Below are 22,988 nucleotides of genomic sequence, written 5' to 3'. Positions count from 1 at the left end.
AGAGTCGATGCTGCAGGTGACAGGGTTGGGAAGCAGGTGGGACAGCTTATGATTGGGTGACTAATAGCTCTGGTATAAATACTGCTGCTCATAGTTTAGTTCCCACAGGTGTCCTGTGTGGGTGTGTGTGTGTGTGTGCGTGCGCGTGTGTGTGTGGGTGTTCTGGAACGGAACCCATTCAGGAGGGCCACAGTGTTCCTCAGTGTACCTTCTATGTAGATCATGTTTTTGTTGTACTCTCGCTCCACTCATAGATTTCTGCTTGTAGATTTGATATGAGCCCATTCTGGCCCTGGCTGCTTCTGTCAAATAGTCCAACCTGATTGGACAGGAAGGAATGTCCTCTTGTGCTGAGTAAACAGCCCCCCCGTCCCCCCGCCCCCCCACTCCATGTTCCTGTGGGAACGATCTCTCTGTCAGGAGTCTTTGATAGGCCCTGAACTCAATACTTTCAGATCGGTTTTAACTCTCTTCAGATTGAGTTTGTGTTGAAACAAGTAACATTGTTCGTGTGACGATGCCAGGGGCTGTTTGAATAAACACCACTGGGTCTCTGGTAGAGTAGACATTCTTGAACGGCGACCAAATTTGCTTTCAACAAATCAGATTTTGTATTATTCAGAACTTTTGGTCATGCCCGTTTTCTGGTGTTTGGAGATTATAAGTAGGGTAAGTGTGGGCATGACGATAAGAGAGAGAGTGAAAGTCTTCTTGTAGAACACAAACAAATACACACACACACACACATATACACACACATATACACACAGATGTAAATGCCGAAAGAAAAAAATCTCTGAACCCAGTCTTATCAACATTCTCTCCTATCTCAACTTAACTCAAAAAACAAATACCACATCATACGGTATATCAGAGATACAGCTTACCAGCATTTGTGAAAATTCTCTCTCTTTTTCCCTTTGTTTTATTAACTATTTCACTCTCTCTCTGTTTATTTCTCTCTGTCATTGTTCTCTTGCCCTAATCAGTAAAAGTACAAACTTGTCTTGGCCTCTCGTATCCCTAAGTCCTTGTTTGTATGGAGAGTGTTGGCAGCTTTGACATACCTGTTCCTTCTACAATGGCTGTTCCAGCCTCTACCTGCATCTCATCTCCACCTGCACACCAACCCTAACCCCACCAGAACAATCTTTCACACAGCCTAATCCCTCTGCAGCTTCACATAAATGCTAGCAAGCTAGCTACTACAGGCTATTCCCCTCAGAACCTGATGGGACATGTCTGTGACAGGCAAGGAGGGAGATAGACAGGCAGGCAGGCAGACAGACAAGCAGGCTGACAGGGAAACAGGCAGGCAGACAGACAAGCAGGCTGACAGGGAAACAGGCAGGCAGACAGACAAGCAGGCTGACAGGGAAACAGGCAGGCAGAAGGGGAGACGGGAAAAGGGACAGGGAGGGAAACAGGGAGACAAGCAAGCATGGAGATTTGCAGGAATATTGTGTGTGCAGAGGCAGCTGTTGACCAGGCCCGTGGCTTGGCTGGTTGCTGCTAGAGCTGCCTCCCTGGCTGCCCTTAATGGGACCAGCCCCCCACCTCCCCTCCTCTGCCCCCCCAGAAAACCCCCTCAAGCCCTGGCTAACCTTCCTGTAAAAGTGGGGCCTCCATGGTGGATGTGGTGGTGGTGGTGTGTGTGTCTGTGGGGGTGGGAGGGGGGTGCTACCTCTGTTACAGGAGGGGAAGCCCTTCCATAATGAACACGAACAACCCCCGTCCCCCTGCACCGCCACCCTCCATCTCCATCCTCAGCAGCCCCAGACGAGGTGCACATGTGGAGGGGGGGAGGAGGAGGAGGGGGGGTGGGTCACAGCTGTGGAAAGGGGTCCTATCCACATATGTGCATGCACACGTATACCCGTTTGATTTGACACAAATCCATACACGCCTGCACACACACATACACACACACTTACTATATGCATAAGGATTAGGGGTGTGCAAGCAGGGGAGGGGCTGAGGTTTTGTGTGTGTGTGTGTGTTTCCTCGTACTCCTGGCCTGTAAACTGTGCCAGCCGGGCATCTCCCATCCACCCACCCATCTGTCTGTCCAGACCCCAGAGTCCTCCCCAGCCTCAGCCTCCACACCCACCTCTCCTCCCCAACACCCAACACTCGCCCAGACAGAAGAGACCCCATGCTAACGCAAATTTAGAAAAGCAGGTCCAGCCGTATCAATTGGGCTTCACTGGCTGTGCTTGGCCAGTAAACACTGGGAGGTATTGGGGGGGGGGGGGGGGGGGGGTGGCGGGTAGCCACTCTGATGTCATGGGGGCCTGATCCTTCCCCCCCCGAGGACCCAACGCAGGGCGGGGTTGCCTTTAGGTGGTGCCTTACTTTTCCACTCCTCCCAGCAGTCCGGCCTCACGATTGGCTGGATGTGCCGTGTTCTAAGAGCAGTGGCTCTGGTTCTGGCTCGGGTTCGGGGGGCCAGGCACGGTCGAGCCTGTTGCGTGTGTGCTGGGAACCTCGGAAAGGCAGCGGGAGAAGGTTCTGGAAAAAGTGAGCGGTCGGACGACGGTCCGAGGGACCGTGATTGCTTTGTGGCCGGCTGCCCTGGCGCTGGCTGCCAGCTTATCGACTTTAACGACGCAGGCGAGCGAGGGGGATCGCCAGACGCCGTGCCCCCGGGGTCTCTGGGTCCTCCACACCCACCGACGCACCACGGAGCCGGGCACAGCGGCCCAGCGCCTAGTAAAGACCACATGGACCTGATAGAGAGCTCCCTCCCTTCCCCACCCCCTATTTCTCTCTCTCTCTCTCTCTCTCTCTCCTCTCACTCCCCTCTTCTCTCTCTGTCTCTCTCTCTTTCTGCCATTCTTTCCCCCTCCTAATCTTCTCTCCCCGCACTCCTTGTTCTCTGTTCACTTTCTGCTCCCCCCCTGAGCCCGGTTCCTATTAACACGCACCCGGACTTGACCCGCTGAAGTGGGACAGCAGCATTTTCAAGGTTTCAGTTGTGAAAAGAACGGAAGACTCTCTCGCTCGCTCTCTCTCTCTCTGACACACACACACACAAACACTTTCTCTCCTTCTCTCTCTCTCTCTCTCTCTCTCTCTCCCTCTCTCTGTCTGTCTCTCTCTCTCCCCTCTCTCTGTAAGCCAGTGCTGGTGTTGTTGAAGTCCCGTTCTATCCAAACACCCTGTTCAGTTCTCACCACCTTACGTCCTTCCAGTCAAACCTTTCTGTTGGGACGGTGATAGGAGAGTTACAGACACCATCTCTTCTCTCGCCATCCTCCAGCCTGCGTTGTGTTAGAAGGAGCTGGGGGTGCAGTCTTTAAGAGGGAGATATAAACAGGCATTAAAAGGCAGCATGGTCTTAATTAGGCGAAGCTGTTCACGTGGTGTGTGTGTGTGTTTCATGTTGATGCCTCTAGTGTGTCTAATTGTTTGTGTATGCATGTGTGTGCAGCATGAGGCCAGTGTGCTAATCACCTAGCTTGCGTTTTATAGCTCAACACAATCATTTAACGATGCCTGAATGAGACATGCTCAGTACGCTCCCTTCAGAGCTGAGGGGTTGAGGCGCCTCCTCCAATCTGGATCTCCAATCCAATGTCTCGCCTTATTTCTTGTCCCTGTCACCGTGGTTATCTGCATAATGTCCCCTAATATTTCCCAACGTTAACATGCCCTAGGTTGTGCATTCAGTTTGTATATCACAGGATCACGGAACAAGTTGGAGGTGAGAAATAAGCCAAACAGCCAGGGAAATAGATTCTTTTTTCCAAACACAAAGAGACAGGCCACAGATTGGTTTCAGGGCCTTTCCAGAAGGTTCCGTTGAATGTGTAGCTTGGCTTTGGTCTTGTTCAGTTGTTTTTGTTCTGGCTTTGACAGGCAACAGAAAACACATGAGCTGGCAGGCTGTGCAAGGCAGGACCTACTGTAAGGCAGTTTGGACCAGCGTCAGATGAGCCCGGTTCCTATTAACACGCACCCGGACTTGACCCGCTGAAGTGGGACAGCAGCATTTTCAAGGTTTCAGTTGTGAAAAGAACGGAAGACTCTCTCGCTCTCTCTCTGTGTCTCTCTCACACACACACACACACACACACTCCTCTCTCTCTCTCTCTCTCTCTCTCTCTCTCTCTCTCTCTCTCTCTCTCTCTCTCTCTCTCTCTCTCCCTTTTCTCTCTCTTTCTCCCCCTATCTCTCTCTCTCTCTCTCTCTCTCTCTCTCTCTCTCTCTCTCTCTCTCTCTCTCTCTCACTCACTCACTCACTCACTCACTCACTCACTCACTCACTCACTCACTCACTCACTCACTCACTCACCCACCAGTACCTGCCCCGTACTGTACTACTGTATGTAAAGCATGACACTTGGCCCCGGAACAAAAGCAGTTCAGCCCCATAAAAACAGCTTACAACGTCTGGGTTTCTGTAGCGGGGCTATTAAGCTGTAAGATCCTATTGTAAAAACCTAGATCAGGTTGATAGAGGCTAGGAGAAGGCAGGGGAGATAAAAAGACACTCGCTCAGCATCACCTTCATAAACCTGGCGGTGGACTACAGTAGGTATGTTTTTTTTCTTTTTTCTCATGAAAACCTACGGTAAATTCTCGGAATTCCCCGTTCTCACACCCTGGCGCTATTTGTGGCGTTGTGTGGTCAAGGCCTCAGGCTTGCCAGTGTTGTTTGTGGAATGTGTTTGACGTCACTAACAGTGCAATTGGATTATTTAAATGGCAGAGCTGGTTTTCCTTCCTGCTTCCTTCTCTGATTGGCTCCCTTGTGTGTTGACCTTGCTCGTTGGATTAGCAGGTTAGAGATTGTATACACGACTGGATGCAGTGTACTGCACACACACACACACACACACATACCACGGTGTGCACAGGTGTGCCCAATCACTTGCGTAGAGTATACCAATGCATGCACAGTGGGTTTTCATAATATCTATCAAATGTTTCCCCTTTTCACCCCCTATCAGCCTTTCTCCCTCCCTCTCTCCCCCTCTGTCTTTCCTTGTGTAGTAGTAGTAGTAGTAGTAGTAAAGAGGGGGTGGTAGTGGTGGTGGTGGTGGTGGTGGTGGAGAAGGGAGGGGGGGAGCATGGTCCCAGACCCAGACATGTCCATAAATAAACCTGCCCCCCACCACCATCAGCCCCGCCTCGGCCCTGTTTATGTTCCAGGACAGAGGCCTGGGGGTGGGAGCCTCTGTCGGGGTCTCAGGAGGGCCTGAGATGGGCCTCATAAGTCCTCATCTCCTCTGGTGGGTGGCAATCAGCATAGGGCTGCATAGACACCTAACCAGGCCCATGGGTGAAAGGTACAGAGGCACAATAACAATACGAGCAGCTGGATATCCCAGATGTGGATTATGGCAGCTTCTTGTGGTGCGGAGAGTGGCTGTTGAGCCCTGCACATCAGGTGAGATGTTTTCCATGACAAATATAGAGATTTAAAGAAGGTACCGGAACCTTCGAGCAACAGCTCCCCTCCTTTCCTTTCATCCCTTCCTCTCTTTAACCACCGTCTGTGCTTCTTCTGCCAAGCTGAAATGAAAGAGAGAACCAAAAGGAGCCGAGAAGGAGATCTGGGTTTATTTACATGAACCTGATGTGGTCTTTGATTCTCCGTTTGGTTTCGTACAGGAGCCAGGCTATTAAAACTAATGAACACTTATTAACAGGAGTTGGATCCTGGGCTCCACACTAAACATACCATCGCTAGCTGTTTGTTTGAGTTGTACCTTATTAGCCAAACACTCCCGAGCTGTAAATCACGTGACCCTGGGCTCTGTTCCTTATTGGTAGCCGAGGAAATATGGTGTGAAATGGAGCAGTCTTGTTGGACAGATTCACAAAGTTTTTCTCCAGATACAAGCAAAATATGGGTGGTCTTCTGCTTTTGGAATCATCATTTTTGATGGAATCCAGAATTTCTGTTATTTACACTGTGCAGTCGGTATGGAACTACAAAGTACAAATGATTAGCCAGTCATGACATTGATTAACGCAATGTGGAAATGTTCATCTGTAGAGAAATATGCCCTTCAAACCTAGTAACTTATGTAAATTTGACATTCCCTCAGGGATGCAAATCTTTTCGGTTCCTCCTGTCGTTGTAGGGGGGACCGAATGCCTGGTGTGCCCTTATCAGGACATCTGCTGAGCAAATGTGAGGGAAACAATGAGTGGAATCCCTGGAACTAAACTAAAGCAGTTTGATGTATTCTGATGTCAAACACAGGCGATATCTCGAGTGGTGTGTTATTTCGGAATAAGCTCCACTTTGGTCGTAAATGTACAGACATAAGATCCAAGTTACAGCTAAGCTTATGATTGGCCTACCAGCACACCAGATTGAATCAGATTGAGTCACAGACCTCATTATATTGATATCTTTACTGTTTGCTGACAACCAGGAGGTGAGATCCCTTATAGGACGAGGAAGATAACCATTAGTAGCCAAGGGTGTGTGCGCGCGTGTTTAGCTTCTTCTGAACTTCCGCAAAGTGTGACAGACACATAAAAGAGTGAGCGCGTTCCCTCCTGCGAGACCTTTGTGTTGCATAAATCACCCTGAACAGCTCTGTCATTGTTCTGCGGAGGAAAGAGGATTTTTTTTTTTGTTCTTTTTCTGCGATCCTCTCCCCTCTTTCGCGGTGGCGAATATGATATGCGCGTACGGAAAGCGTGGTCAAATAAACAGCGTGTTGAGTTTCCCCTGTCTGCACCGATCTGTCAGACAGGGATGGAGCTCCACTTACAAACCCTCCACCACCCTCCCAACCCCCTCCACCCCCCCCCCCCCCCCCCTCCTCCCCCGTCACCTCACCCCCACCCCACTCCTCATCTGGAATTTCCCTAGATCCAGATTTGGCCACTGCCGCCCCCCCCCCCCCCCCACCACCCTCTCGTTTTAACCTAATTAAATATTGTCAGAGGCAAGCCACTTAATAGCACCTTTGTTTGGGAAATGCCAGATAAATAAATGTGTGCCTTTGAGAACAAGGGCAAAGGTAGAGGCGGCAGTGGGGGGGGTGGGGGGGGAAAGAAAAGAAAAGAAAGGAGAGAAAGAGGGAAGGAGGGGAAACCGAGGGAGAGAGGCATGTCAAAGAGGGTGTGCAATATAGACAGGAAAGAGAGCGGGAGAGACTGATTGAAGAGTAGATAAGGGGGGCAGAAACAGGTACGATATTCTGGAGCTTTCCTGTCTGCCAGGGAGGTGGAAGTACGGCAGGTTCCTTTGAAAGAAGGAAGGATGGTCCTACCTCTATGGTGAAACTCTAGAACTATACGTTAAAGGACAGGGAGGAATCCTTGGGTTGCCATGTCTAGGTCACGAGTACGTCTCTTGTCCTAACACTCCTGTCTAACAATTCACCGAACATGCTGTCATTATGAAAATCTGTAATGAGATATAAAGCCCAGCGCACCACACCTATAAATCCGGGACAATTATGAAAAGCCTGTTTTGGCTTCAAACCCAGTCTCCTCCTATGTTGCTGCTACAGTTGGCAGTCTGTCAGCCCCTGTGTTTGTTTCCCAGTGTGTGTTTGTGTGTACACAGGTCATTACGCTCGCTAGCTGGTACACTGCTCTCTGAGATCTCACAGCCGCGCGGCTATTCTGTTGTTCTAAGCGTTATTTGGCCCGGTTCTGCTCCGTGTGTTTAGAAACAAGGAACAAACTGCGCTGGCAGAACCAGGTAAACAACGGACATGTGAGACAGAACGCAGGAGCGCCCTCCTTCTGGAGACGGGTGACAGAGCGATGGGCTGTGAGGCTGGAGCAGGTGGGCCTCGAACCAACAACCTTCCGTCTAGAAAGCCAAGGACCACGAGGTCTGACGATGCAACGCAGACATCCCGTGATGGAGGAGCTCAGCAGGGGCCCCTGCCGGGTCCTCAGAAGGCCCCAGGTCACCGCGAGAGGAAGAAGAGGCTCCGGCCTCAACACAGGGTCCTTCCTCTGCCCCGGGCCCCCCGAGAGAGGCTGTCCCCCACCCGGCCAGATAACCGGGGTTTGTCTTGGAGCCCTCACAAAGGCCCCCCCCCCCCACACACACACTCGGGGCCCCCCCCCCACCTCCATCCTCAAACATCTGAGGAGTTATTTTGAACCCGGAGGCAGATGACAGAGCGCTGGTCCTCCAGTGTCTTGCCGCCTCCCGGCCCACACGCTATTTCCTGTCTCTCCTTTTCTTTCATCCCGTTTCTCTGTCTCTTTCCTGCCTCCTCTCTGTTTCCCAGTCTCATCCTGTCGTCCCCTAGAGACCGGCCAATTAAGCAGCTTAGCCAATTGAATCAGGCCTCGTTTTGGAATGCACGGAACGCGCGTGACCAGGCTGTGGAGCGCGGGGGGGCGGGGCGGGGGGGGAACCAACGTTTCGCGCTTTCTGTCCACATCAGAAGTCCTGGAGAAGGCCTCGCCTCGGCAACAGGCAGTGACACGGGGAGGAAGAGAGCCGACCGTATCCTGGTACGCAACTGGTTCGGCTTGAAAGGAGGTTCAACTGAATGTGACGGTTGGCTTCCCGGGCTAGGTGGTGAAAGCGTTTGGTGGCTCTGTACAGTGGCACTGCAGTGGGTCACACAGCAGCAGATTTGGAACAGAGGGAGTTAAGCTGACGCAAACAAGCTGGCGTCAGACCGGGTGCATGCTAGGCTACGGCTTACATCTAGGTTCCATTGGTTTCACAGTATTTGTTCCTCAATCTCATGTCATGTGGCTGTACTGCACGGTGAAATACACATCTAAACCCTGTACAGACCCGAGTAGATAACTGCCTTCGATTGTAGACTGTCGTGTTAGTTAGCATGTGCTGTGTAGCATGAGTTGGCTAGCCTGATGGCCACACATCATTCGATAAATGAACGAGCAGTTTTCACAAGCAATCGCCCAGCAATGAACCTATCCTCCTCAAGTCAAACTTCTCCCATGCTCTGGAATGAGCAGCAGCAGGCCCTCTGCTATGAAGTGGGGGTTTGGGGTGGGGGGTAAAAAATGATTTCTGTCTACAAAACAAACATTTGATGTACCCTGGAACAGGCCCTGCACTGTGCTGTGTTGAGGAGGGGAGCAAGGAGGGGGGGTGTAATTGCCACATTAAGGAAAGGAATGCAAAATAAAGTTAATTCCCCTCAGCACACACACACACACACACTCACTCACACATACACACACAACCCCGGGAGGTGTATGGTGAGCGTGCTCTGTCTTGTTTTGAGACACAAGGGGAGCTCAGAGAGAGTGGAACAGAGATGAAGAGGCAGAAAAAGCGAGGAGAGAGAGAGAGAGAACATTCTGACCTGGGCTCCAGTGTCTGGAGCAGACCGAGCCTTTATGAGTTTAGACTGGACGACCTTGGGTTTCAAAGTGAACGCCTAAGCATAAACACCTCTTCTAAACACCTCTGTGTGCCGCTCCTGTATCTTAGCTAGTTATCCTCGAAGATACACTCACAATACGCCCTCCTCCCTGTGCCAGTCTCTTTCCCGTAGCTTGTCATTGTTTAACTTAGTTTTAACAGGCCTAAACACAACCTACGCTTCAAGATGTCTGCCCCCCCCCCCCTCTCTTCCTCCTGCACACAGCCTTGCTGACTAAGCATTTACTGTCAAGTTGTTTTATGTTGTCTTTTTTGGGAGGTTTCACCACCCACGGTTTGAGTATAAAAGTTGGGAGAGTAGATGTTTCAGGTGAGTAGGGACCACAGACAGACCAGGCTTCAGACAGAGGGAGTCTAGTTGGTGTGTGTGTGTGTGTGTGTGTGTGTAGGGGGGGGGGGGGTAGTGAGTTAGAATACCATCCCTGCAGGCTTCTACTGTGTCATTCCGTGGTCTGGCCTCTCGCTAAAGCACATGGGGCTGTGTGTTTTTATAATGTCATAATTTTTGCAACCCCCCCCCCTCCCTCCCCCCCGCCATGCAACAACACTGTTAAACTTTCTGCATGCTGGGGCAAGAATTCTGACCCAGGCCCAGGCCCAGAACCAGTCGCAGATCTAAGCCCAGGCCCCGGCTGGACTTGAGGGATGTGTGGTCACACACAGCACAGTCCTTCAGTCCTCTTTGGTCAACTCCCAAGGCCAAAGTCACTCATGTGAACTGGTGGATGGACGTCAGTGTCAGTAAGGTAGTATCGGCGGCATGTTTCAGTCCAACATGTTGCACCGTGAGTCATCCACGAGCGTGTGCCAAGAGGAGGGACAGCCAGGTCAACCTGAGGTCGGTCGAACGGAAGCAGTCGCCCTGATAAGTCTGTCACTCATCTCGCGAGGGTAATAAGATGGTTGCTCAAGTCTGTAATTACAGCTGTGCGTCACCTGCATGCCATCGTGTCTTTCGACAGCATTATCAGGAATCAGTATCTTCTGTCTGGCAGTCATTGAGGCTACGAGACCTCTCAAGGTGTTGCTCAAGACACTCAGTCTCGACGCCCTGGGTTTCTTAAAGGAGCCCTTCTCCATTTGCCCTCAGTGAGCAATTCTTGCTGAGCACTTCTCCCCCATCGCCCTTAGTGAGCATCCTGGGGGTGGAGGGGTGGTGTAACTTATACCTCTGTTCCCCCCCCCCCCTCTCCGTTTAATTCTGGTCCGCTGGGTTTGAAAAGTGCTTCCTGGAGCCTACGAGAGGCTCTGACACGCCTGTCACCTGACCTGTTGCCGTGGCGCTGAGGGTATTGACAGGCTGATTGAAAGTGATTGTCTCCGCCCCCCCCCCCCCCCAGGCTCGTTAAGCCAGCCCAGCCTGTCCTTCCAGGGCGCTGACAGGCCGCTTCAGTGGGACTGGGTGCCCTTGGCGTGCCTGCTCCGCCCCCCCCCCCCGGCTGCCCGGGGAACACTGCCTCTGTGTTGACGAGGACGGCGCGCCGCGCCGCGCGGATCGCCTTTCGGCAGAAGCAGGAAGTGAGAATTGAAGGCTTCCTGCTAGCGCCAGAGCCTTCTGTGCTCCTGCTCTTACATGGGGCCAAACTCAAACCATGTGTGTTCGCACCCTGTGGACAACCATACTGCCTGCCTGCATGGCTGTATGTCTGTCTGCATGCCAGCCAGCCAGCCTGCCTGTCTGTCTGTTCCCTAGTCTTTCCAGCAACATGTGATTCCAGGATACATTTCAGCCCCTCCTCCTGTCAGTGGTACTGGTACCCCTCCCTCTCCTGGGAACCATGGAAACCACATCTCCCCGTGTCCGGTCTCCGTGTCCCCCCTCACTCCCCTTCACCACATGCTGGATCTGACAGGGAAAGTACAGTAGCCCGTCCCCAGGGTCAAAGGTCACTTCCTGTTCCCCAGACTGTGTCGGGTTGACTCGGCGCAGGCTGGGCCGAAATGGGTTAAACTCACAAAGACGAGTGCAGCGATCCACTGATAAGATGTGACGTGTAATGATTTATAGGGACCCCCTGGGCTTGGCTGTGTGTGTACCCAGATGCTGATACAGAGGATGTGTCTTGTCAACGGAAGATTCTCCAATCTTCCCAGGGCCTCGGCCGGGTTTGCAGAACCCAGATCAAGTCAACAACACAGCGGCGTGCGTGAAGGAGTTAAACTGTTCCTGTTCCACTGCTTACTGCTCGGCCACAGAGCTATCTGTCAGCACTTGACGTGTGGATTTATTGGTTCTTTAAGAGAAAGAAGGGTGGAGGAAGGGAGAGAGGCGAGAAGGAGGGAGGGAGGGAGGGCGAGAGTGAGAGAGGGGGATAGAGAGAAGGAGTGAAAAAAATAGAGGGAGAGGTGGATAGAGAAAGAAAGAGAGGAAGAGAGCGAGGGAAAGGCGAAGAACGACAGAGAGAGAGAGAGATACAGACAGAGCTGCAGCTTACCTCCACACTTCTCCTCCATGTTGGAAAGTGAGCCTCAGGCTATCCCCAAACAGTCCAAGGGCTCCCTTCCAAACACATCACCACTTTAATAAGCACTTGTGATTAAAACTCATAAAGACTGGAGCACAGAAACACCACTCTGCACCAGGCCCCAGTCAGCTCTGAGGATCGCTGGACAACGCACACAAACAGCAACACACACCTCTACAGCCGACGCACACAAACAGCAACACACACCTCTACAGCCGACGCACACAAACAGCAACACACACCTCTACAGCCGACGCACACCGACAGCAACACACCTCTACAGCCGACGCACACAAACAGCAACACACACCTCTACAGCCGACGCACACAAACAGCAACACACACCTCTACAGCCGACGCACACAAACAGCAACACACACCTCTACAGCCGACGCACACAAACAGCAACACACACCTCTACAGCCGACGCACACCGACAGCAACACACCTCTACAGCCGACGCACACAAACAGCAACACACACCTCTACAGCCGACGCACACAAACAGCAACACTTTACAGGCCACACACACACACAGTCACAAACACGCACACAAACAGCAAAACACACGCAAACGGCAACTCACACCCCTGCAGCCACACACACACACCTCACCGGTGGCGCACTACGCACAACAAAGCTTTTGAGTTGAACCTTTCAATTCATCAGAGCTGCTTACTGTTCCAGCGCTGGTATACAGACGGTGTGTACAGTAGCATATTTGAGTGAAGCTGAGGGGAATGCCCCTGTGGCAGCACCATGCCAGCGAGCACCAGGCCATGGGAACGTTGATGGAGAGTTGAGGGCGTAGGTATGGGTGACGAGGGAAACAATAGACCTGTCTCTTAATCTCTCCGTCTTCGACTTCAAAGTTGGCTGTTTATAGCAAGTGAAAACAATGCCTCATTCTTCTCCTCTCTCTCTCTCTCTCTCTCTCTCTCTCTCTCTCTCTCTCTCTCTCTCTCTCTCTCTCTCTCTCTCTCTCTCTCTCTCTCTCTCTCTCTCTCTCTCTCTCTCTCTCTCTCTCTCTCTCTCTCTCTCTCTCTCTCTCTCTCTCTCTCTCTCTCTCTCTCTCTCTCTCTCTCTCTCTCTCTCTCTCTCTCTCTCTCTCTCCCCCTCCCTCCCTCCCTCCTTGAATTCCCAGTCCTATTCCAGGTGGTTAGGTGTGTAACAGAGGCTGTGTGTGTGTGGCTGTGAGATCGGTGGTACAGGTTGATAGGGCCATGCGGCGGCCCTGCTGTGGGCCATTCAAACTGGGTTCGTCAAAGCGGCCGACGAGGATGGAACGAGGAGCTTTCCTGGAACATCGATGGGACGTCCTTTTTCTCGGTCTCTCTCTCTCTTTGTCCCTCTCTCTCTGTCCCTCTCTCTCTCTCACATTCACACGCACTCATACACACACAAACACATACACACACACACACACGTGAAAGTCATCCCTCATTCCCTTTAATAAGGTGCGTTGTGAGGACACCTGTGGGCCGACATTGCAGGAGTGGGGGATGTGTTGGTGTTTAGGGAGGACGGTGAAGGGGGAACCACGGAGGGGGGTGGGTGGGTGTTGTGGTACGATAGGGCAGGATTTTAATTGACACGCGTTGACTAATGGCCCGGGGATTAGGCTCTTAGACAAGGCCTCTTTCATCCTGACACAGCACACCACCCAGCCCAGAGACCTGAGACCAGGACTGGGCAGGCCGGGGCAGAGAGACTGGAAGTTTTCTCTGAAGGGGGGTGGGGTGGGGGTGGGGTTGATGGTGGAGAGGGTGTACAGCTGGCATACAGTGCCTCTGTATGTGTTTGGTTTGATCATGCCCAACACCCCCCACCCCGCCCCCTCCTCCTCCCCATACAGTTTCTCTCTTTCTCTCGTTTACTGTGCCATGGGAGACAGTTCTGCATATTTCTCACAGCACTCACATGCTGGGCTTTCATCGGCGGGCGGGGGCGGAAGGATACGTTGTGTGTGGATGACCGGATCACGCCTGTCTTCTTATACAGCATGGTGCTATAGAAGTCCCCCCCCGAGAGACAAAGGAAGACTTGACTGATTGGAAACAATACAAGCTTTGTGGTGTTTTCACCTGATATCTATGAAGCAAGCTTTCTCACCAGCCTGCAGGCGAGGACTCAGATTGAGTTGAACTGTAAACTGTGTGTGTGTCTGTCTCTGTGTGTGTGTGTGTGTGTGTCTGTGTGCATGTGCAGTGGGGCTCAGTGTATATTGTTGTATGTAAATGAAGCGGGAAACTGGTGTTTGGAGGCATGGGCTTGATACAGCCCAGACTGTTCTGTGTATTCTCCATGATGAAGTCATACATCACACACACACCAGTTGCCACTGAAAAATATAGAAACATGCATGCATGTGGTGACACACATACACCGACGGTAAGCCCTTCGAGGGTAGGAAACATAGTGTGTGTGTGTGTATGTTGCATATGTGCGTGCACATTGTGTTATGACAATCAAATTGAATTGAAGTGTGCATGCTCGCATGTCGTAGGGTATGTGTGCTGAGGTCATGTGAGGCAACGAGCAGTTTGTGCGTTGTGGGCGTTAGGGAACGAGAGAACCCAGTTTGCCCACATGTTTCTGAGCATCACATCAAAGGGCAGAGAGCTTGTTAAAGAGCATTATACTGTAGAACTAGGGGGACTGGCAGCTCCTAGCCTCCTCTCTCCTCTTTTCTCCTCTCCTCTCCTCTCCTTTCCTCTCCTACTCTCCTCTCCTCCTTCCTCTCATCCTCTCCTTTCCTCCTCTCCTCTCCACTGACACGCGAGCAGAAGAGTCTGTCTCTCTAACACACGCAGACAGGTTCGCTTGTGAGTGGCTGGACTTGCCAGGCCATTGTTCCTAATAATCGGATTGACGTCATAGACCAGCTCAAATGCAACATGTAGCGCACCCCCCATAACCTCGGCTACCCACCAAGCACATCTTACTCGAGCACTGCTGCCAGTGGCTCAGAGTAAGGGACCTTCCTGCTACTCTGTCCTTGGCATCTGTTGCCAAGTGAGTGATAGTTGCAGTGTGTGCCCGTGATTGGCTGGTGGGGCCCGCGTGAGTAAGTGTCCGCCAATCAAGACGCGTTTTTAATTTGTCCTTCTTTTCTTTTTCCCCCTGGAATCTGGGCTCACTACTACACACTAGACATGCATGCTTACACTGTTCATGTGTACTCAACACTATACACTAAGCTGCCCTGAAAAGAAGGTTCTGCTGAGTAAGCACCGAGTCACACAGCCACACAAAGGACAGCAAACAGCCTTGTCACTTTCTTCTCTCTACAGCACTCTGGTGAACTGGTGCATTCCGGAATTCTCCATTGTTCTGTGATTAACCTTTCCGGAAGTTTCTGTTTGTACGGTTGCCTGAAAACCAGCAGGTCAGGGTCTTAAGAGGGTTGGAGTGGTGCATCTGTCAGATTGACAGCTCTGAGAGCAAACCTGCTGACATGAGCAATCTCCTTAGGTTCCTACGGTCACCTCTCTGTCTCTCTCTCTCTCTCTCTCTCTCTCTCTCTCTCTCTCTCTCTCTCTCTCTCTCTCTCTCTCTCTCTCTCTCTCCCTCTATTTCTCTTTGGGTCTCTCTCTCTCTCTCATTCTCCTGCTCTCTTTCTTGCTGTCTTTCTTTTTCATTCTCTCCCCTCTCCTTTTATCGCTCACCCTCCCTCTCCCTCTTTCTCTCCCACAGGTACACACCCTGTGTACATACGAGTTAGAGTAACCTGACTCCAGCAAACATGGCCGTGCCTGTACAGAAGAGATCATATCAGCCCTGCTGCCAGTGTTGTTCAATCCTAAGAGGAGAAACACCAAGTTGCTGGAAGACAGTGGGGTTTTACAGTGGCCTGTTCCTCATATCAGGTGAATGACTTTCTCACTTCTCAGATCACGTTTTCGCCGAGGACTGCAGAGTCCTGTCCTGTCTTTGCTTCGCAGCAGCGGCCCAGGCAGTGCAGTGGCTGCCAACCTGGCAACCTGGCCACCCTGCTCAGTGCGTGTCATTCCTCTGGTACGGAAGACCATAACAAAGGAAACAAATTAAATAGCACTCGAACATTTGCGGTGGGGAAGGGAGAGAAAAACGAGACATACTTTGAAAGGGGGGGAGGGAAGGGCGCTGATGCTTCAGGATATGAATAGGTGTGTGTGTGTGTGTGTGTGTGTGTGTGGGTGCAGTAGGCCATGTTTATGAATTGCAGTGCTGGGAACAGAGTGTCGGGCCCTCCAGGTGTGTGTGCTGGTGGTTGTTGGGGCTTGTGAGGCTCGCTGCAGAGGTGGATACGTGACAGGCATAATGATACGTTTCAGCGAGCAAGCCGACGTGTGTGTGTGTGTGTGTCTTTCTTTGCGTGCACTCTTGTGTGTGATTGTGTGTGTGTGTGGTTTGGTTCACCTGCAGGCCTGTCTTGGTCCGGCCTTTTAAAAACACACGTATCAACTTTTTCGCACACTCACGCCCACGCACACACACACACACACGTCCTCGCCCACACACAAGTCGAACAATGCAGCCCTATAGCAGTCTTCACATCGCAAGTGGTGTGTGCAATTACAGGAGTGACGAGGGGATGAGCAAGAACTCCCCCCTCACCCCCCCCCCCCCCTCCCGCCCTGCCTCCAGCGCTGAGTAATCCGTCAAGCCACGCCCCAATCACGGTGACCCAGCTGGGGAAAGGTCAAGCCTCGGTGGCCTGTTTGCTTCCCTGTCACCTGTGGACTGTGACAAGCCAATCTGCTGCCTCACACCTGGAAAGTCCCGTTGGAGATTACGCATGTCCTCACACACACACACACACACACACACACACATTAACCTCCAGGTTTAACATGTGGGCTGTCAAAGACAGATCACATTAAATACCATCATGGTGAGTTACTTAAGATTAAGAAGAAGCTATTGCCAGTTATGGATACATCCTCAACCCCCCTCCCCCCCTCCCACACACACACACACACACACACACACACATTTAAGATGAAGGGTGATGGAGCAGGCCAACAAAGCGGTGTATTGTTGTGGCCCGCCCAGAGGCTGCATGGGAGGGAAGGAGGACTCTCTGTGGTGGGTCACCTCATACCAGAGAACTCTCAGGTGGCTCTCTGCTGCGCCAGGGCCTTCCGCAGTGGGCCTACCACGCCAGCCGCATCCGCCCGCCCGCATTTCCCCGTTTCCCTTTTCTTGGGGATGCTCGCACCACCAAACACACACACACACACACTCATACGCAGAGACAACAGGGACGCTATTGTCTTGAACCTCGAATAGGGAAGAATAAAAACCATGCATCTGCTTGTCTTTCTGTTGGCTTGTACTGACAACCGTCTCCCTGCCTGTCTTTCTCCTCCGACTCGCTCGTCCGTCGCTACGTAACGTTAATCACTGCTTCGATGACTCTCAGCTTGATCGTAATCAAGTCAGACATTCCTTATGTTTCTCATTAGGAAGCAAACTAATGTATTTATTCTGTAAAGTCTTTGATAGTAAAACGTCAACACTAATAGCCGCAAGTAATGGACGACCTTGTCTGTAAATTTAAGTAACAGCCGTGCCAAAATCGGATTATCTCACACGCTGGGACAGTGGCTGGGACTGTTCTGATTGCGACATAGGTTCAGGGGTTTTCATGATCCGTTCAAATATATCCTGCTTCTTTTCCATTTCTGCATGTCTCGAGTGGAGATATGAGCGTTTTCCTCAGATCTTCCAAACGGCTCAGAGCCTTCGCGCGGCTGACGCTGGTGAGCTCCCTGCAGGAGCAGCGCCAGTCCTGTACAGAGGTACCATTCCTACGGCACTGGACCTCACATGACTCGATCCCCCGCAATGCAACACCGCAGAGGTCTCTCAACAGAAGGGATCTTTATCATTCAGAGGGTATTAAACTGTCTGGAGAGGAATCAAAACTTCACCCTCCCCCCCCCCCCCAACTCTTGTTTTCCCTCTCATCCATCCCTTCATCTCACTATTCCGTCCTCACTGAGAAAGTGGCATTCCCGGTAGGCTGCCGACAATTATATGAGTGATTTTCTTGGCGTCGGAACAGCCCTCTGGTTTAGGGGGGTGCATTCCTACTTTCTGACACGGTCTGGGTGAGGAGGATCACCGCTGCCTCCTGCCTCGTCTGCCTCCTGCCTCGTCTGCCTCCTGCCTCGGCTGCCTCCTGCCCTGTCTGCCTCCTGCCTCGTCTGCCTCCTGCCTCGGCTGCCCCCTGACTCGTCCCTCCTCCTCGTCTGCCGCGGACACTGTGAGCAACACCTGGCTGTGTCCATGGCGACCGCGGGGAGCCATCACAACAAAACAAGGATTTTGCCACCAACCGATTTGACGGAGACCCTTCGGGGGAATTGTGTTTGTGTTAACACAAGGGCCTGTGAGCGAGAGGAACCACTCCGAGAGGAGAACACAAGGTGCTTATGGCTCTGTGTTGCTAGGCAACGCATGATGCAATCCTTTCGGAAATCCTCTCCGCTTCAGAAGGAGGCCGGGGGTGCAGTCTGGCTTCCAAGATGTGGAGGCGCCCCTTCTTTCAGGTGACCCGTGGCGAGGGCCACAGATAGCTAGGACTGAGGCTGCTTTGTCAGAAAGAGAGGGATCGAGAGGAAAAGAGAGAGAGAGAGAGGTCAAGATAGAGGAAGGGGAAGAAAGCGTCAGACTATCAAAAGCAAGCCTCCTCAGTCTTATCTTCAGGATCCCCTCAAGGCGGCGCTATCAACCTCAGTGCACTTCTGATGTCACATCCTCCCGGTCTCAGTCTGTCTGGTCGCAGGTCCACGTTCTACATTTACATAAAATTTAGCAGACGCTCTTATCCAGAGCGACTTGCAGTAAGTACAGGGACATTCCCCCCCGAGGCAAGCAGGGTGAAGTGCCTTGCCCAAGGACACAACATCATTTGGCACGGCAGGGAATTGATCCAGCAACTTTCTGATTACGACTCCCTCACCGCTCAGCCATCTGACACCCCACGTTCTCCTGATGCCCCGTTCCACCCCTGCCAGAACGTGTCCATCCACCTCTTCCTGGTCTTCAGCATAGGACAACAGACTCCTTCCCAGTCGAGTGCAGGCCTGTGTCCAACAACTGCTCCCTTATCCCAGTCCAGTTGAGCTGAAGTCCAGAGCTATTCTTGCACAATGTAGGGTGCAAAGACAGGGTACACGTGACCACAAGTCCTCCCCTGGAAGATGGAGGAATCCACTGTAAACATTTGTTAACGTCACATCAATGTTTTTCCCCCCAGTGTAATTGCTGTTGTGGGAAGCCATATGATGCTATCAAGACAATTCAAAGGGATTTTTGGCATGCATATCGCTCCTCTCATATTTATCCTCAACCACCAATCATTTTCCAATCAGTTCCCACTAGGGCTGTTGTTATTGTTTGAGTGATCGCTACAGGTTTCAGCGGTCTCTGACATGACATGAATTATGTTTTGTTTTAATTTAAAGAGCATTCCTGCATTCAAATCGTTCCTGGCAGACACCCAGGAAGATTCCAGACTAGGAACACACCCCGTGTGATTGACTGCACCAATTTATAAAGTGCGGTCGCATTCCACAACAAGATCGTATCATCATTGTGTCATTCTGAATGTTGTTTACTGTAATTGATTAATTGTATTAGCGCCTTTTATTAGGTTGACATTTCTGTTGGTCACATACTATACAGTAGCAGGGAAGGCTGGGATATGGAGGAAGGGTCGCACGGACAGCTAGCGTTTGAGGGGCACCTTCCTCACTGATCTTCTCAAGCGATCTCGAGGTTTCAGTGAAGAGGGAAACAGACGCGTTTTTGAGGTGCACTCAAAACGAAAACCGTCTTGAGACTAAATGAAATGAAGGTCTCTGAGAATGTCGGGAAGGCTGGAGTCTCGAAGACTTCAGACAGCTATGACCACCTGCCGAGCAGGAACACAACCGTCTCCGCGTCCCCGGGGTGACTGGAGGGCTCTGTACAGCGTATGAAACTACAATGCTGCTGAGGGATGGGCAAGATAGGCAACGAGGACTTATATGAACTCAGTGGTGAAGTTCATACTACTTGGCGAGCGGGCTGACAGCTGATTAAGTAAAAAAAACAGTATTATTCTCGGAGGATTCTCTGACTCAATGGAAGATGGCAATCTGGGACTTGTTCAGGCCTTTACCGGATGATGCCGGTTGTAGTTAACTCTGCAGTGTTTAGTTGATTGGTTGATTGGTCGACCTTCTCATTTTCCCCATGGTCCTTGGCTTCTCTCCCCCTCTCCCCCCCCCCCAGCTGAAAGCGAGAGTGGCAGCGGGCTGCCTAGGAACGGGAAGGTGCGGTCGTCTGGAGCCGTACTGTTCAAACGGCAGCCTTCGGTTCCTCCTTCTAAAACGCTGGTCCACTTGTGGTTCAGGAGGCCCCTGCCCTCAAACAACCCCTCCTCCCCCTCCCACCACCCACTTACAGCTCCAACTGCCTTCAGGGCTGTGGCCTAGTTTACCCACAATGCACTGCTCCTTCCGTGTGCTGAAGCGACGGGCCTTCAATCCTGCCCACGTATTTCCCACAGAAACAAGCATGAGAATCACTATTTAAAACAATACACCTGGAAGAATGGCGATGATAGAATGTCATGTATTGGAAAGAAGGAGTGTAGATAGCTGCCTGAAATAGAAAACAAAACAAGTCCAGGTGAAATGAAAACATCTCATGTGTTCTTCCTGACAACTGGCACTCAGTTCAGGTACCTGCCTCCTTATGAGAAGTTGTTTGGCTGCTTTTCTTTGTTAACGCTGTCAAGTTCTCATGCATATTAGGATGCTGTTGATGGGCTAGCGGGCAGCAGGAATACACGCACCATTCCACAGAGCCTGGCACACACTGTAGCTGCCAACTCTTATCGCCTACTTGCTTGGCTGGGATGCTTGTTCCGGAACGTTGGTGACGCTCCCCAGTCTTTACTGTCAGAGCACTAAACCTGCATTCTACATGTCATCATGAGTAGTAGGAATCTGGTAAACCGAAAAGTAAGTCACTTGATAGCAACGTGGCAGCATTTTACTGGACAGGAAACATGATTGTTTTTGGAACTGAGAAATCTTTTGTGTGCCAAATTCCCCTCATCGAGGAGCCACGTGAGTGATGTGTGCCACGCCATTTTTAAGAGGAAGCTGCATTTTTTTGTTGTTGTCGCGGCCGCTAACAAAGAGCGTTGTTTGTTGAGCTGGCGAGGGCCTGGCGAGGGGAAGGAGGCGTGGGAAGTTTGGTGAACCTTCCTGACCCCGCACATCACCGCCGCATCGACCCCCAACGTCACATGACAGGGGCACGGGGAGGAGGGAGGGATTCTTTGCTCTGTGTCTTTTGTCCGCTGGTCTATGCTCCACTCACGGAACGGAGGACCCGGTTCACGCGTGTTACGGAGAACCACATCAGGGTTCTACGTTCTCCGGGCTGCTTCCAAGACGGATTGTTCTCCTGTGCCCTCGTCTCCCTAAATCACTTCATGTGCCGCTTAAAAAACACCTTCACCCAAAATGGGCACCAAGCTAATGGCATCGCTCGGGGCCCGCACACACCGAGGGAAGGCGGCCTCTTTTCTCTCCGGGGCCGGAGGGTTTCGTGAGCGAGGGGGTAAAACAAAGGGCCGGGCCCAGTGAAGCGCATCTCAACCTGCCTTGATGAATAGAGTGGGCCCCTTGCATGGCTGTTTATGAGCACCGCTCTTCCAAAAAAAAACACACACACACACATCACAGTGAGCTTTTCTCTGATGGAGGGGAGGGAGGGGAGGAAGAGGGGGGTGTCTATGGATGCTTATACTCTCTCTCTCTCTCTCTCTCTCTCTCTCTCTCTCTCTCTCTCTCTCTCTCTCTCTCTCTCTCTCTCTCTCTCTCTCTCTCTCTCTCTCTCTCTCTCTCTCTCTCTCTCTCTCTCTCTCTCTCTCTCTCTCTCTCTCTCTCTCTCTCTCTCTCTCTCTCTCTCTCTCTCTCTCTCTCTCTCTCTCTCTCTCTCTCTCATGAAGCAACTTCATCCCACCTGAGGTAAAGAGGATGGTCAATACTGAACTGTCCCACGGTATTTTATTGATCGTTTATTTGATCTTTCTAAAGCAAATGACGTAGACGTGGTTCTCAGTATAATAACACAGTGTGTGGTTAGTCACGTGGAGTGAGTGAGACCAAACATCCCTGCTGTAGAAGTATGTGTGTGTGTTTCTACGTTTGTGTGCATTCCTATGTGTGTGTGTGTGTGTGTGTGTGTGTGTGTGAGCGTGTGGTGTATCTCCATGCATCTATACTTGCTGTCCCGGTGTGCATAGCTACAGTATCGCTGGGCCTTTGAATGACAGACATACAGTTGCACAAACACTGTATCACACATGCGTCTGACTTGAACTCGTCCACGTGACAGATACCCTAGACATGTTCTCTGTCAGACTCCGTAAGGCATGTTCCTGGAATGTTCTCCAGCTAGGTCGGAGGTATGGAGGCAGAGAGGTGTGTTTGGTTTTGTGGGCCCATTCTCTGGGTGTTGTTGAGCAAACAGAGAAGAGCCGCGTCCTGTTGTTACTGGTTTAACACGTCACTGTTCAAACTCTCCAACAGGCAGTCCTCTACAGAGCAAACACAGCTCGAATACTTTACTACTCTGACCTTCCTAGGATGAACACACAAACACACAGGCATACGAACACACGCACACACAAATGAACACAAACACACACGCCGCCAAATTCAACGCCACCTCCTTTTTTAAGCTTAAATGCTACGTTTAAAGTTAAGGTTTGTTTGCTTTTGACACTTTTAGTTTGATTTAATGGGCTTAGTCTCGAGAGTCTACAGGTAACCAACTGTCAACTGCCACAGTTGCTAATTAGCATCTGACAGTTAGCATCTATGGACCATCTATTAGAATGCTGGCCGTACCACTCTCTGCAGGGCCTTGCGGTCCAGCCTAGCCTTCCCCATACCAGGCGGCCATGTCCCCTGTCAGGATGCTGTCTGTGGTGCATGTGGAGAATGTCCGAAAAGGTCCGGTCTCTGCTCTGACGTCTTCACCACGGTGTCTGTGTTGCATGACCAGGTCCGGCCCTCGGCAAACAGAACACCAAGGGATTTAAAGATGACCGCGTCAACGAGCATCTCCTTTGTTTCTTGACTTTCAGGAGGAGGTTGTTGCTATGT

At 51.5% G+C, this 22,988-nt stretch overlaps 1 long non-coding RNA gene across 2 annotated transcripts in view; it reads left to right on the top strand.

Annotated features, from left to right (window-relative positions):
• Window positions 1-22,988, top strand: part of LOC146253168 (uncharacterized) — a 53,219-nt gene that overhangs the window by 10,178 nt on the left and 20,053 nt on the right. The window contains exon 2 of one of the 2 annotated variants that reach the window (XR_014731648.1): window positions 15,523-15,695. The exons of the other annotated variant lie outside the window; for it this stretch is intronic. This is a non-coding gene — a long non-coding RNA (uncharacterized LOC146253168). The remainder of the gene's footprint in view (window positions 1-15,522; window positions 15,696-22,988) is intronic. 2 annotated transcript variants of the gene reach the window in all.

This window comes from Hypomesus nipponensis, chromosome 17 (assembly GCF_054491055.1).
Source record: "Hypomesus nipponensis isolate SF chromosome 17, ASM5449105v1, whole genome shotgun sequence".
Taxonomy (NCBI): Eukaryota; Metazoa; Chordata; class Actinopteri; order Osmeriformes; family Osmeridae; genus Hypomesus; species Hypomesus nipponensis.
Note: the sequence above shows the minus strand (reverse complement) of the source record. Positions and strands in the feature narration are given on the sequence as shown.